At 39.9% G+C, this 16,884-nt stretch overlaps 1 protein-coding gene and 1 pseudogene across 1 annotated transcript in view; one reads left to right on the plus strand and one right to left on the minus strand.

Moving 5' to 3' along the window:
* The window catches only part of NUB1 (negative regulator of ubiquitin like proteins 1), an 81,909-nt gene that overhangs the window by 46,058 nt on the left and 18,967 nt on the right, over window positions 1–16,884 (minus strand). The gene's annotated exons all lie outside the window — the stretch shown is intronic.
* On the plus strand, window positions 1,722–2,703 carry LOC142449016 (high mobility group protein B1 pseudogene; annotated as a pseudogene).

Consider the following 16,884-nt stretch of genomic DNA (forward strand, 5'->3'; position numbering starts at 1 on the left):
AAATTTTAGATCATTTTGTATTCAACAGCTTAATCTACTTAGCAGAACTCCCAATAGTTGGGCATCACACCCCTCCCCACCCTTCTTCCTTTTGTAGAACATGATAGTCTCTTCACTGAAATCCACACCTATCTACCTTCTGGCCTATTTCTTCCCCTCCCCTCCCCTCCCCCTCCTCTTCCCCCTCCCCTCCCAGCCCTGGTAAGTCCTCCAAGTCTGTTTCTTGTAGTATGAAAACCTTGCCTTGATTTTTTTCTTTACAACAGTGGTTTCATACAATATTCATCCTTTTGTGATTGGCTTACGTCACTCAGCATAATGTCCTCCTAGTACATTAATGCCATGAGGTATTTCACAAATTCATTACAGCTTTTAACATTTCATCATGTCCCACTGTGCATATGCATCAAAGTTTATTTGTCCAATCTTCTACCGATGGGCATTTGGGTTGTTTCCATCTTCTTGCTATTGTGGTGTTCGTGCTATGGCTCTTGTTTCTTCATAGTGGATACACAGTAAAGGATTGCTGGGTCACATGACATGTCTGTGCCCTGCTGTTTGAGGAGGGATCATACCAAGTTCAACAGCAGTTGCTGTTTTACAGTTCTGCCAACAGCGTATGATGGTGTCGGTCTCTCTACCCACCCTCCAGCATTTGCTATTTACTGATTTGGGGGTTATTTTGCTCACTTTGCTATCAATGCCGGGGTGAGGTGGGATCTCATCATTGCTATGATTTGCTTCTCTCATATGCCTTATATACACAAGCATTTCTTTATGTTTGTTGGCTACCTGGATGTCTTCTTTTGTGAACTGTATGTTCATATCCTCTGCCCATTTTTAAATTGTTATTCAAATTTTTCTAAGATACTGACATTTTCTATAGATGTTCAAGATTAGTCCCTTGTTCCATGTATCGTTGCCAAAACTGTTTTCCCAATCTGTGGATTCTCTTTTTTTCACCTTTTTGATGAAGTCTTTTGATACACACAAGAAGTCCCAATCACCTATTTTGTCTTCTGCTGTATGTGTGTTTTTCATGATGGTTGGTACTAGGTTTATGCCATGTATTCAGGCCATTAAGTTTGTCCCTATTTTAACACTGATAATCTTTTAATTCCAGAGTCTACATTTAGGTTTTTTAATCCATCTTGAGTCTGTTTTTGGATGTGTAGTAAGTTATGGGCCCTGTTTTCTTCTTCTGCAAATGAAAACCCAATTTTGCCAGCACCATTTGGTGAAGAGACTCTTCCCCGTTTAATGTATTTCAGCCCTCTGTCAAAGATCAATTGTCTGTAGGTGTGTTAGGCTGGATTGACTGGAGAAACAAATCCAGTAACACTCACGAGTGTATAAGAAAAAGTTTTATCAAAATAATAATCTATAAATTATAAAGGGCTCATGAGGGAGGGGGGAGCGGGGAGGGAGGGGGAAAAAGAGGACCTGATGCAAAGGGCTTAAGTGGAGAGCAAGTGTTTTGAAAATGATTAGGGCAAAGAATGTACGGCTGTGCTTTATACAATTGATGTATGTATATGTATGGATTGTGATAAGAGTTGTATGAGCCCCTAATAAAATGTTTTTTTTTAAAAGCTTTAGGCGTCTGGCTCCCGCTCTCACAGCCATTGCAGTACATTGAGCTCCATAGAGACAGCGCCGGGCCAGGCAGAGCCGGACGGCACTGGGCGACTCTGCCTCGCGGATGAAATAAAGATAACAACATGGGCAAAGGCGATCCTAAGAAGCAGAGGGGCAAAATGTCATCCTATGCATTTTTTGTGCAAACTTGCCGGGAGGAGCACAAGAAGAAGCATCCGGATGCCTCTGTCCACTTCTCAGAGTTTTCTAAGAAGTGCTCAGAGAGGTGGAAGACCATGTCTGCTAAAGAGAAGGGGAAATTTGAAGACATGGCTAAGGCGGACAAGGCCCGTTATGAGAGAGAAATGAAAACTTATATCCCTCCTAAAGGGGAGACAAAAAAGAAGTTCAAGGATCCCAATGCACCCAAGAGGCCTCCTTCAGCCTTTTTCTTGTTTTGCTCTGAGTATTGCCCCAAAATCAAAGGCGAGCACCCTGGCCTGTCCATCGGGGACGTTGCGAAGAAGTTGGGAGAGATGTGGAACAATACTGCGGCCGCTGACAAGCAGCCTTATGAGAAGAAGGCCGCCGAGCTGAAGGAGAAATAGGAAAAGGATATCGCCGCGTACCGGGCTAAAGGGACGCCCGATGCTGCCAAAAAGGGAGGCGTCAAGGCCGAGAAAAGCAAGAAAAAGAAGGAGGAGGAGGAGGACGAAGACGAGGAGGAAGATGAAGAGGAGGAGGAGGACGAGGAAGATGAGGATGAAGAAGAAGATGATGATGATGAAGAAGTTGGTTCTGGTGCAGTTTTTTTCTTGTCTATAAAGCATTTAACCCCCCTGTACACAACTCACTCCTTTTAAAGAAAAAAAATTGAAATGTAAGGCTGTGTAAGATTTGTTTTCAAACTGTACAGTGTCTTTTTTTGGTATAGTTAACACACTACCGAATGTGTCTCTAGATAGCCCTGTCCTGGTGGTTTTTTCAATAGCCACTAACCTTGCCTGGTACAGTATGGGGGTTGTAAATTGGCATGGAAATTTAAAGCAGGTTCTTGTTGGTGCACAGCACAAATTAGTTATATATGGGGATGGTAATTCTTTTTTGTTTCATTTTTTTTCCTCTTCAGTTGTCTATGATACAGCTTATACGAAATAATTGTTGTTCGGTTAACTGAATACCACTCTGTAATTGCAAAAACAAAAAAAGTTGCAACTGTTTTGTTGACATTCTGAATGCTTCTAAGTAAATACCATTTTTTTTATTTAAAAAAAGCTTTATATCAAGAAGTAATTATATATCGAGAAAGCATCCCTGTTCATGAGGGAGGGGGGAGTGGGGAGGGAGAGGGAAAAATGAGCTGACATCAAGAGTTCAAGTAGAAAGCAAATGTTTTGAGAATGATGATGGCAACAAATGTACAAATGTGCTTGATACAATGTATGGATGTATGGATTGTGATAAGAGTTACACGAGCCCCAAATTAAAAAAAAAAGATTTAAAAAAAGAGCATCCCTGCCCAGTCCAACTCAAGTCCAGAAGTCCAATACTAGTCCAGAAGGCCTTCTTCAGACTTACACAGCATCATGCAATGATGCAGAACGCAGGAAGATCCCAGGCCGGTGTAGTCATGTGAATCCAAGGTTGGTGGAAATACAGCAGGGCACCAGCAGCTCTCAGGGTGGCCACCAGAACCACAGCAAGCAGGAAAGTGGAGTCAGGATGGGGATGTCTCAGAGTCCTCCTTATGAGAAGGCCACTCCCCCAGGGTAGCACCATCAGGTTGTGACCTGATTGACAGGTTGGATTCCACTCCTACACTTTCGTACATCTTCAAATTGACGTAAAATTATCTACCACCCAAGGGCACATGAGGGAGGGGGGAAAGGGGAGGGAGGGGAAAAAATAGAGGACCTGATGCAAGGGGCTTAAGTGGAGAGCAAATGCTTTGAGAATGATTGGGGCAGGGAATGTATGGATGTGCTTTATACAATTGATGTATGTATATGTATGGATGGTGATAAGAGTTGTATGGGTCCCTAATAAAATGTAAAAAAAGAAAAGAGGAGAAAAAAATGATTAGGGCAGGGACTGTACAGATGTGCTTTATACAATTGATGTATGTATATGTATGAACTGTGATAAGAATTGTATGAGCCCCTAATAAATTGTTAAAATTTAAAAAAAATAAATAAAATGATTAGGGCAAAGAATGTACAGATGTGTTTTATACAATTGATGTATGTATATGTATGGATTGTGATAAGAGTTGTATGAGCCCCTAATAAAATGTTTTTTAATAAAAAAAATTATCTACCACAGTAGGCGGATGCAATTATTTCTGGGTTCTCTATTTTGTTCCACTGGTCTATGTATCTCTCATTGTCCCAGTAGTAGAGTGTCTTGACCACTGTAGCAGTATAGTAGGCTTTGAGGTTAAGAAGTAAGAGGCCTGACTTTATCCCCCCCACCCCACCCCCACCATCCCTGTAGTGCTTAGCTTGTCCTGGGTCTCTTTCCTATCCATGAACATAAAGCATTCCTCCATTTATGCAGATTTCTTTTTAAGATTATTTTATTGGTGGCTCACACAACTCTTATCACAATCCATCCATCCATCCATCCATTGTGTCAAGCACAACTGTACATTTGTTGCCATCATCATTCTCAAAACATTTGCTTTCTACTTGAGCCCTTATGTAAATTTCTTATCGTCCTGATTTGTCATTTTCTTTGTGCAAGTCTTTTGTTTCTTTGGTTAAGTTTATTCCTAAATATTTCAACTCTTGGGTGGTGTGGTAGTCACATAATCTTGTGTCAACTTGAAGATATTAAGAGTGAAGGAGTGCAGTCTAGCCTGTCAATCAGGTTGAATCCAGCCTGCTATCTTCTTGTGGGTGTGGCCTTCTCATAAGGATTCTGGGAACTTCCTTTCTCCATTCTGGAGACAGAAACTTCCCTCTATGCTACACATTCCTGTTGACAAGCCCTACGGAGCCACACTGATGGCAGCCAGAACCGTGGAGATGCTTCCACCGCCATTAGATCCACAAGACTTTTCACCCACTGGCCTGTGATCTTCCTGAACTCAACATCATTGCTGCGTGAGTCTAAATATGGACATATGGGCTAATATTGGACTTAGGGACATGATCTGGACTGGTCTGGGATGTTTTCTCAATATACAATTGCACTTTTATATAAAGCTCTCTCTTATACACATATGAGTGTCTCTGGATTTGTTTCTCTAGTCAAGCCAGACTAAAACAGGTGGCTATTATAAATGGTATTGTTTTCTTTTCAATTTTTTTAATAAATGGTATTTTTTCTTGATTTCCTTTTGAGAGATATTTTTGACAGAATACAGAAATCTTATTGACTTTTAAATTTTTTTTCTGATTGATTTGTGTATGTTGATCTTATACCCTGCCACATGACTGAGTCTTTCAATGATTTCCAACAATTTTCTTGTCAAGTCTTTGGGGTTTTCTATCTACAGAAACATAATATCTACAAATAGCATTTTCCTCCATCTTTGCCAACTTTGATGCATCTGATTTCTTTTTTTAATCATGTATTGTCTTTATTGCTTAGCTACATTCCTGAATTTGTTTAATCAGATTCCTCTCAATTGGTAGACATGTGGATCATGACCAATACGTCACTAACACAAGCAATGCATATGCACACGCATGTTCACCGCAGCACTATTCACAGTAGTAAGAAGATAGAAGACCACAGAAGAACTGCTGCATTTGATGAAGACTACTGAAAGTGTCAATAGACTGCCAAAGAGACAAACAGAAAAAACATAACAAATCTGTCTTGGAAGAAGTACGGTCAGAATGCTCCTTGGAAGCGAGGATGGTGAGACTTTCTTTGTCTTACGTACTTTTGACATGCTCTCAGGAGAAGAAGGTCCCTGGGAAGGTCAAACAGAAGGGCGGCAAAAACAGGAAAACTCTCAAGGAGCTGGGTTGACGCACGCAGTACCTGCCACACGGGGCTCAGATGTAACAAGAACAGTGAGGACGGCACAAGACTGGGCCGTGTTCCATTCTGTGTGCTTAGGGTTGCTGAGTTGGAACCAACTCCCAGCACTGTCAACATAATAACTCTTACAGTAAATACGGACCCAAACACAACAGCGATTTTGAGGACGGTGCAGGAGCGGGCAGTGCTTTGTTCTGTTGGACATATGGTCACTAGTTGTCTGAACCTATTTGACAGCACCTAACAATAATAGCAACATACTTAAAACTAAAGTACATAATTTTTTATATATATCTAGGATTTTAAAATTCTTAGGAAGGCATCTGTGAGTCACAGGGTATGGAGCACTGAACATTTTAAAGTTTCTTGACATATAATTTGAGTGCCATACCACTCAGCAGTTTAAATGTATTGAAAAGAGGTGTGCATTCATCAGCACAATCAATTTTAGAGCTCTGTTTTCATTCTTGTACCCATTATTAGCTACTCATTTCTCCTCAACCTTCATTTTTTCCTGCCATAACCCTAAGAAACTATTCATCTGGTTACTGTCCTGTTGTTAGGTGCTGGGATAGGTAGGTTTATTGTGCCAACCTGGCCAATAGGAACATGTGGGATTAATAAGGTTGCCTTTTGATTGGAGGGAAAAGAGATAAATGGCCCGCCCCTCTCTCTCTTGCTCTCTGGTGATCGGACCAGTGTGCTGCTGCTTTAGCTAGTTCTCTGCCTCAACTTGTGAGCTACACTACCTGTGGGACAAAAAAGATCCCAAAAACAGCAAACAAAACACAGAAAAACCCCATTTCAAAAGAAAGAAAATAATAAAAAGGGAGCAAGTTAAAAATTAGTCAAAAGGGGAAACAAGTGGTAAGAATAATTGACAGTGGATGACGAGGGTTTAACTACCAAACCACTTAGAATCCTGGCCCAGCCAAGTTGGCACATAATCTTAATTATTTTAGCAACATTATTAGCTTTCTGATAAATTATATAAGGAACCTCCATACCAGGTGTGGTAAACTGAGGACTTGGATGAGTCTATTTGGCCTTATTTCTACACTCACAACCATGGGCATGGAAAACTATCCCTGTTTTGAAAAAGATCTCCATTGTTCCATTGTATTTGAAATGTTTTCAAGTACACACTTTCCAGGCCGAAAATGTGTCCCCCGTAATAGCCCTCCATTCAGGCACAGTTATAAAGGCACTACCATAAAAATGAATCATTCCTACAACTTGCTTCTTCACTATGCCAGAAGGTTAGATAGGAGCAATCAGGTTCTATAGCCCAACCCACTGTAAAATGTAGCCAACCCTCTTCTTCTGATATGGATCATAGATTGTTCTCAGGAGTGTTTTTTCTCAGGAAGTCAACTAGCACTAGGTCAAGATGATGACTCACCTAATTGCTCGTTTATTATGTTGCCCACTTATGATATTACCAACTGACTAATATGTTTGCTGTATGGCATGTATGCTTTTTGAAAGATCTGTAAGCCCCGTTATATAAACCCATTAGAAAATACATTCACTCTCTTGATCCTGGCATAGGGACAAGAAGGCCCTGTCTTTATTATTTTCCACAATCGCAAAGTTGCTCCTGAGGACATGTTCAAGTGTTAGGTACCCATAGCCCAACTGATAAGTGGATCTGATAATTCCAATAACAATAGCATCATTAATCTAACCAACAGCTCAGGTGTGACACATTAATGAGAAAAATATCCAAGAAAGCTTTCTGGTTAAAATGAACGGCAAGGTTCCCCTAAATAAATTAGTAAAATTTAAGTGACAAAACAAAACTAATTAAAAACTAATGACGGTTAGGAATAAAGTCATCATTCTAATAAACTTCATTCATTAAGGTAAAACAAAATCCAAATGAGTGTTTCAGTTCCTTTTCCTGTGACAAGTCTTCTTAGTTTAATGCAGCAAAATTTAGTTTATTCTAATAAGGTCCCAATTGAGTTGTTTCAAGGTTTCCTCAAATATATAATATTTTGGGATAAAACTAGTTATGCCTGGCCATCAAGCCTCTCTCATCTATGAGGAATGCTACTGTGTTTTATAAAGATAAATCTAAATCCAGGAATCCTAATATATTTTTTAAAAATCAATTAAAATATTTGCTTAGTGTAGTGGAGAACCAAAACTCACCTTTAAGATAATTGGACAATTCTTCTCAGAAGGGCCACATGGAAGGGGTGAAAAATCTAGGGTGTGGCACAGCACTGATGAACCACATAATTATCCTTTAGTTCTTTAATATTTCCTCCCCTTACTATTATGGTTTGTATTTATTTTACCTCATTAATCATGTTATATTTGCATATGTTCTTTTGTATATTTAGGATCACTCAGTACATGAAAGCTACCTTCAGAAAGCTATTTCAGTACATGAAAATAACCCTTCAGAAACAGTAACGGGAGTAATGGTTCCCTGGGGGTATGGGAAGTGGGGGGGGGAGGAATAGGGAACTGATAGTATTGATGACTGTGTATAACCTCACTGATGGGATCGAACAACAGAAGTGGATGGGAATGGATATACTGGATTATGTAGGATTATAGCAAAAATAATTTTTAAAAACTTTTGGGGGAAAAATATAATAAGAGTGGGGAGAGGGAAGGAATGGGGTAAAGGGGAGCTGATATCAAGGAGTTCAAGATGAAAGAAAATGCATTGAAACTGATTGTGGTAGCAATTGCACAATACTGCTTGATGTGATATCTGTAAGACTCCCAAAAAGATGATTACAAATTAAATAAATATTTGCTTGGCAAGATAATATGGAGCGGACTCCTCTTGGTGGAGGTCTATTTGAATAAGCTAAGTGTTCTTCCCCAGGGCACACTGCGCTTCCCTTGCTCACCCACCTGTTTGTGAGTCACTGTGTATGAAAGGCAAAACGGCATCCTAGCCAGACCCTCTGCCCTAACATCTCTTCTCCTCCTTTAGGCATGCATTTCTGTACCAATTCTGCTGTCACCATCACATACTCTACTTCTGTGGTTTCACGTTAGGCTAAACTGTAGGAACAATCTGGTTTCCTGACAAGCGAACTCAAGCTGATATTGAATCTCTTCTGAGAATCTAGTTTAAAGATCGGAGTGATAAGCAAAAGAATGACAGTTAATGTTACAACCATTGGGCAGGCGTGCCAGATAACACTGTTTGGAGAACAAATAAAATTATTATTGATCTACCATAAACCTAAATGCCAAGTTGTATGAACTGTCAGCCATTTTTTAGCAAGATTGCAGCCATTTAATTTGAGACAGCCCTGTTTAAGTATAATTAATCTTGTTTTTTTATTTGTCAGAGCCTGTTTTGACCATTTTTATGAGCTCAGCCAGAGCTTGCAATGTTAATTGCTGTTTGAGTCTACCTGGGAGTTGAGTTGACCCTTCTAGCCTTCAGTCACTATATGTCATTGTTAAAGAACAGTCAGGTGAAAATTGAATGCCAAAGTAGATTATAATTTTTTCCTGCAGCATTTTAATTGTGCCTGGTCTGTGTAACCTGTCATGTGTTGTCAGAATTATAGTCATCTGCAAGTAATCTGTAATTCGTATTTGGAGAGGAAACTTGTATAAAATTCATGTGGACATGGTTGCTGAAGACAAAGGGGGTGCATAAGCAAATGTGAAGAGGAAAGCTGATGGTGCCCAGCTATCAAAAGACACAACATCTAGGGTCTTAAAGGCTTAAAGATAAACAAGCGGCCATTTAGCTCAGAAGCAACAAAGCCCACATGGAAGAAGCACACCAACCTGTGTGATCACGAGGTGTTGATTGGATCAGGTATCAGGCATCAAAGAACAAAAAAAATCTTATCATTGTGAATGAGGGGGAGTGAGGAGTGGGGACCCAAAGCCCATCTGTAGGCAACTGGACATCCCCTTACAGAAGAGTCATAAGGAAGAGACAAGCCAGTAAGGGTAAAGTATAGCACTGATGAAACATACAACTTTCCTCTAGTTCTTTAATGCTTCCTCCCCCCTCCACTATCATGATCCCAATTTCATCTTACAAATATAGCTAGACCAGAGCATGTACATGGGTACAGATAAGGACTGGAAACACAGGGAATCCAGGACAGATAAAGCCCTCAAGACCAATATTGAGAGTAGCCATATCGGGAAGGGAAGGGGAAGGTGGGGTAAAAAGGGGGAACCAATCACAATGATCTACTATAACCCTCTCCCCCAGGGATGGGCAACAGAAAAGTGGGTGAAGGGAGATGTCGGACAGTGTAAGACAAGACAAAAATATTAATAATTTATAAATTATCAGGGGTTACTGAGGTGGGGTGGGCACAAAGGGTGGTAAAAATGAGGAGCTGATACCAAGGGCTCAAGTAGAAGGCAAATGTTTTGAGAATGAAAATGGCAACAAATGTACAAATGTGGTTGACACAATGGATGGATGTATGGATTGTGATAAGAATTGTATGAGCCCCCAATAAAATGATTTTAAAAAGAAAAAAATTCACAAAGCCTCAGAAACCCTATAAAGTGTCATTGTGGATTGAAACCAACTCAATAGCAATAGTCTGGGTGTGGTCTTCTAATGAGTAAAAGGCTTTCTGTGTGAAAATATTTGCCATGCTCTGTACTTATAAGATTAAATACTATCAACCACCAACCTGAAAAAAATTCACGTGGAAAATTGTAACAATTTGAGCACCCTCCAAAAAGCCAAGTTGCTGCTGGAGGGTCGCTCTGAAGTTGGCTGCTAATAAGAATGTGATTCTTCTGTCTCTGTTCTGCTCGAGATAGAGCGGGCTCAGCAGCACTGATCAGGCTCAGTCGCTGCAGGGCAAGGACCCACTATTTGGGGTGATAGTCTAATTTTCTCTAAGGACTGAATTCTTCAAAGAGTATAATGCTCGGATCAAAGTGGCCTCACTAGTTTCTCTGGATGGCTGTTTAATTCCAAATGGCTTTTTGACACCAAGTTATTTCTCCAAGGCTCAAAGGTCATCGATGGGCAGTGGTCTGCATGAGCTACCCCAACTCCATGAAAGACAGAGATAGAAGAGAGATATTAACAATATTAGGCCAATTGTCTAAATAATCCACAAAACTAAGACCCAACGGTCTCTGTACCACAAATAATATATGCCGTGAGGCATTTTTCTATACCTAAGTAGCACCATGAAGTGCTACATCCTGTAAAACCTTGGGTTTAATATTAATATGAACAAAGCAATATTCATTCACATGTGAAACCATTCCTTTGGAGACCAAGCAGAAAATCATACTACCTCATACTCTGTATTAACTTGAATGAACATAATAGTACTAACTTGAATTATTTCTCGATTCATAGTTTCATAACCTTGCTAAGATTACCAACAAAAACTTTTCATCTGAGAGTCAGAATAGCAAAACCCATTAGCAAGACAATTTAGAGATATTGAAACTGCTTTTCTACATCCAGAGAATAAAGTCTTCAAAAACACCAACAGTATTCCCACAGAAAAATCCATAGTAACTTTTTTTTGTCTGGTCACTAATTTGTCACTGGAATATTGGGATAAGTTGTGATTTGTGAGCCCCATCACCTTCCACGGTTCGGTAAGTCTTGATTTGATTTTGTACGCTCCTAGGTCAAAATACCAGCCTTTTATCAGTTCAATTATTTCAGTTGAAATATTTCGGTCAAATGTTCCGTAGAACAAGTCAGAAAGCAGCTTATCTGCACACACACCTGACAGGTAGAATTGAAAAATCCAGAAATAAATCCATCTATCTATGAACACCCACCTAACAATTGAACAAAGGAATGAGATGCATTAAGTGGAAAAGAGATCATTTACTTAACAAATTGTGTTGATGTTCTTACAAAAGCTGAGTCTTCGGCTGCTACTGAAACAAACCATAATACAGCAAAACCAAATTTTGGTAAGAAGAAAGTTTATTTGCAGTATCAATAATAGACAAGAAGCTGAAGGTTGATTTTTCTAATTGCCTCCTTGAACAACGAAAGAAGGGAAATTTTATGTGTTTCAAAAAGGAGAGCACTTTGGAAAAGACATCAATAATCTTATAACTAAGTTATAGAGTACCGGTTACATTGACTAATAAGCATCACGTCTTCTTCCTTATGCTAGATTCTGCTCCGATGGTTGGTGGCTATCGTGCTTTGAATGGTTGACAGAACAATGGAAAACTTTAGCTTGCTATTTGCAGTGACTCAAACGAACAAGCTTTAGTCTGGTCATTCTAGAACAAGCACCCCTGCTCTTTGCCCTAAAATCAGAAGCTAGTCATTTGTTTCCACTGTACTGCTAAGGAAACCAAAACAAACAACCCCAAACAATAACAACTCGCTGCTCATTTATTTCACTATGAATATGTTTAAGATTCTTCTTTGCTCACATCATTTAAGAAGAGGTACATTAATTCTTAACTTCTAAAGGGAAATGGCAAAAGCTAAGTCATCATAAAATCTAACAAAATTATTAAAACTAATGAACAAAAGTAGCCAAAGTGTCTGCCTATGATGGGGTTTTACTTAGACTTCTGATAAAATGACAGGCTAGGCAGACACACTGCACAGACCTTGCACACCAAAGACACTGGAAACCAGATAACTGTGGAACCCTGGAACCCTGGGCTCCAGCGGCAAGGATAGAGAAGGCCATTGAAGACCAGCTGGGAAAAGAAGCTGAACAAAAGCAGCCAGAGAGGAAACAGATGGATGAATTGTTGGCTGACTTGATGGACATGATCCGTTCTGCTTGTTCAGGACCAGCACCCAATCTCACCTCGCAAGCTACACTCCCCCAGCACAGCGCCTACTCTGTCTGAGGTCAGAGCCTTATCCTAATGAATCGGTATACCACCCCTTCCTTTAGAAGTATGGGAGAGCCCGGGTAGACTATGGAAACAAATCCAACACTCATATGTGTTTAGAAAGAGCTATATATAACCAGTAATTTGTACATTAAGAAAGCATTCCAGCCCAGTCCATAAGTCTGATATTACCCCGTGTGTTGACTCTAGTCCATAAATTCCTCTTTAGACTCACACAGTCATACAATGATGTTGAATGCAGGAAGATCACAGGCCAGTGGGTGGAAAGTCTTGTGGTGATGGAAGCATCTCAGTGCTGGCGTGCGTCTCCTCCAGCTCCAGGGCTCTGGCTCCATCAGTGTGTCTCCATGTGGCTTGTCAACAAGAACGTCTTGCAGGGAGAGAGTGTGTTTGGCATCCAGTGAGCTATTTATCTCCTTAGCACCTTACATGAGATCATCAAGCTGCAAGCTGATTGACAGGCTAAACTCCACCCTTTCACTTTAATAGTCTCAAGTTGACACCAGATTATGGTGTCATCCTGGTTGGGTCAGAACTCCTTCCATAAACAGTGCCATAAACAATTCCACCAGCCGCTTTCTGGGCCCTAAAATTCCTTTTATGGAATAAACACACCAACCCATCTACTTTCTCACCCTACACTAACTACTCCCGGATTCAATCCCTGATCCCAGTTCGGCAGGCAGTGGAAAAAACTTCCAGTGGACAAAGTTCCAACCCTTCACCTCTCCCCATGACCTTGTGAGCTCCTTTGCTTCTCAAACCCCAAATCCACTGCCATGGAGTCAATTCTGACTCATAGTGACCCTAAGACAGACTAGAACTTCCCCTGTGGGTTTCCAACACTAACTCTTTATAGAAGTAGAAAGCCTCGTTTCTCACCCACAGAGCAGCTGGTAGTTTTTAAGGACTTGCCTTGCAGTTAGCAAACCGATGTGTAACCCACTCTGTCACCAGGGCTCCTCTGCTGTTAGTGAATGCCACGCTGAGTGTGACTGCTACATAATCTCGTGTCAACTTGAGACTATTAAGAGTGAATGGGGGGGAAAAAAAAGAGGACCTGATGCAAGGGGCTTAAGTGGAGAGCAAATGCTTTGAGAATGATTGGGGCAGGGAATGTATGGATGTGCTTTATACAATTGATGTATGTATATGTATGGATGGTGATAAGAGTTGTATGGGTCCCTAATGAAATATAAAAAAAGAGGAGAAAAAAATGATTAGGGCAGGGACTGTACAGATGTGCTTTATACAATTGATGTATGTATATGTATGAACTGTGATAAGAATTGTATGAGCCCCTAATAAATTGTTAAAATTAAAAAAAAGATTAAAAAAAAACAAGAAAATGATTAGGGCAAAGAATGTACAGATGTGTTTTATACAATTGATGTATGTATATGTATGGATTGTGATAAGAGTTGTATGAGCCCCTAATAAAATGTTTTTTAATAAAATAAAATAAAGTACCAAAAAAAAAGAGTGAATGGGGTAGAGTCAAGCCTGTCAATCAGGTTACACCCTGATGATGCCTCCTTGTGGGTATGGCCTTCTCATGAGGATTCTGGAAACTTCTCTTTCTCCCTGGTGGTGGGCCATACTCTCTCTGCTTCACCCCCCACCCCCACCCCTACTGACAAGCCACCTAGAGCTACACTGATGGCAGCCAGAGCCTGAATGATGCTTCTACTGCCACTGGACCGACCCACAGGGCTTTCCTTCCACCAGCCTATGATCTTCCTGCATTCGGCATCATTGCATGTGCTGCGTGAGTCTGAAGAGCAGTTTATAGACTAATGTCAAATATATAGGCTAATATTGGACTTGGGGACTTGATATGGACTGGGCTAGGTGTTTTCTCAATATATAATTGCTCTTTTATATACAGTTATCTCTAACACAAATGTGAGTGACCCTGCATTCGTTTCTGCAGGCAGCCTGGCCTAACACACGGAGTCACAGAGCCCTCCAGAGCTTCTCTTCTGAGCATCCTGACCTTGCCCAGTTTGCTCCTTTCTGCTCTCTCTTCTGCTGTATTTTCTACTTACTTTCCCTGAATTTTATTTTATTTTTTGTTTTTCTTTTCCCTTTCCTTGCTCTCTTTATTTTTCTTTACTCTTAGTTATTTGACTTTATATTTATTCTTTTCATTTTGGGCCTTCTGTTTACCCCTCCTGGTTTTATTTCATTTTTCCTGTGCTTCTTATTTTTCAATTATTTTCTTTTTTGTTGCTGTTTTTGTTTGTTTCCTTTAAGGTTTTCTTGGTATATAATTTGTGTATCATACAATTTTAAGGTTTAATGAAATTAATTGTCCAGTCATCACCACAATCGATTTTGGAACATTTTCTTCATTCTTCTACCCATTATTAATATCTGTCCGTTACCCCTGAACTTCCCGTGCCATAACCCTAAAATAATTAATCTAATTACTATCTCTATGAACTATCTATCCTGGATTTTATATAAGGAAATCATACAAAAACTCTAACAGCAAAATAAGAATAGATCAATCTCAATCCAAAAGAAAGAAGAAGATAATAGAAACTAGAACAGATAAAAATAGGTCAAAGGGAAAAATAAATAAGATGTTAAATTTTAACCTAACTGTATCTGCAATAATCTGCTTTCATATTCATTCTGTTTGAGAGCCAGACTACTTTGATTGCCTAGTCTATGGAATGAGGAAGTCCAATGGAGGCTTAATCTGTGTGGGGACTCTGCTGGGACTTTCACTGTAATTCAAACCAAGTGCTCAGAACTTAAGCTCTAATACAATTCTGTACTCTGATCTTGGATTTTAATATTTATAATCCTTGGATTGCACAGGCTGGTGTGCTTCTTCCGGGTGGACTTAGCTGACACCTCATTTACATGGCTGCTAGTTTTAATACAAGAGTCTAAGGCCCCAGGTGCTATTCTTTCTGATCGCTGAACAGTAGCTGATTTCTTCACCACACTGTCCCATAGCGTCCATATCTTCACTGTCACGTCATGTAGGTAAGCAATGAACAGGGCCACATTGTAAGAATTAATCATTCTTAAATTAGGGTTTACAATTAAGTTTGAGCTCAAATTCAGGAATATATATATATATATATATATATATTCCTGGCCCACTTTAGAGACAACATTATTAGCTTTTTGAGACATAATTTAAGTAACCTCTATGAGATATTTGGTACAGTATCATTAACATAATCAATGGTATAGATTTTAAAGTACTATTGAGAAAAGGAAAATATACATACATGTACATAGGAAAGCTTTTTAGACTAAAATACATGGGATGGGGTCTTAAAGGCTTGAAGATAAACAAGTGGCCATCTAGCTGAGAAGCTACAAAGTCCACATGGAAGAAGTGCATCAGCCTGTATGATCATGAGGTGTTGATGGGATCAGGTATTCAGCATCAAAAACCCAGAACAAAAAAATCATATCATTGTGAATGAGAGGGAGTGAGGAGTGGAGACCCAAAGCCCATCTATAGACAATTGGACATCCCCTTACAGAAAGGTCACAAGGAAGAAATGAGCCAGTCAGGGAGCAGTACAGCACGCATGAAACATACAACTTTCCTCTACTCCTTTCATGCTTCCTCCCTCCACTGTCTTGACCCAAATTCTACCTTATAAATCTGGCTAGACCAGATCATGTACACGGTTACAGAAAAGAGCCGGAAACACAGGGAATCCAGGACAGCTAAATACCTCAGGACCAAAAATGAAAGTAGCAATACCAGGAAGGTAAGGGGAATGTAGGAGGAGAAAGGGGGAACGGATCACCATGATCTACATATAACCCCCTCCCTGGGGGACGTACAACAGAAAAGTGGATGAAGGGAGATATGGTCAATGTAAGACATGAAAACAAAATAATTTATAAATTATCAAGGGTTCATGAGGGAGAGAGGGTGGAGGAGGGAGGGAAAAATGGGAAGCTGATACCAAGGGCTCAAGTAGAAAGAAAATGTTTTTAAAATGATGATGGCAAAAATGTACAAATGTGCCTGACACAATGGATGGATGGATTGTGATAAGAGCTGTATGAGCCCCGAACAAAATGATTTAAAAAATTAAATACTTGGGCTGTTCCTTCATACAGGTTAAAAACTTCAGTAACTGAACACATTAAGAAAGCAATGAGGGTCAGACATAAGGCAAATTTTTCAATAATTGCTCATTCACTAAGGCAAAACTGTTTGCAGGACTAAGACATCTCATAAGAAGCAAATAAAGGGGAGATCCCCATGAGATTTTTCTAGGTGCAAGTATTGCTTGCTTGTTCCACGACAAAAATTCCTTCCCTGGCCTTTGAAATATTCAGTGGTCTTTTCTTTCTTACTCATTATTTGTATTTTTAGCTGTATTATTATTGTTATCCTTACACTTTGTTTTGTTTCTGTTGTTTACTGTTTGTGAAGCACAGAAGCCATAGAGGCACAGAGCTAAGAACTGATGCAAGTGTTTACAGGGAGGGGGGGGAGGG

Source organism: Tenrec ecaudatus, chromosome 5 (genome assembly GCF_050624435.1).
Source record: "Tenrec ecaudatus isolate mTenEca1 chromosome 5, mTenEca1.hap1, whole genome shotgun sequence".
In the NCBI taxonomy this organism is placed as follows: Eukaryota; Metazoa; Chordata; class Mammalia; order Afrosoricida; family Tenrecidae; genus Tenrec; species Tenrec ecaudatus.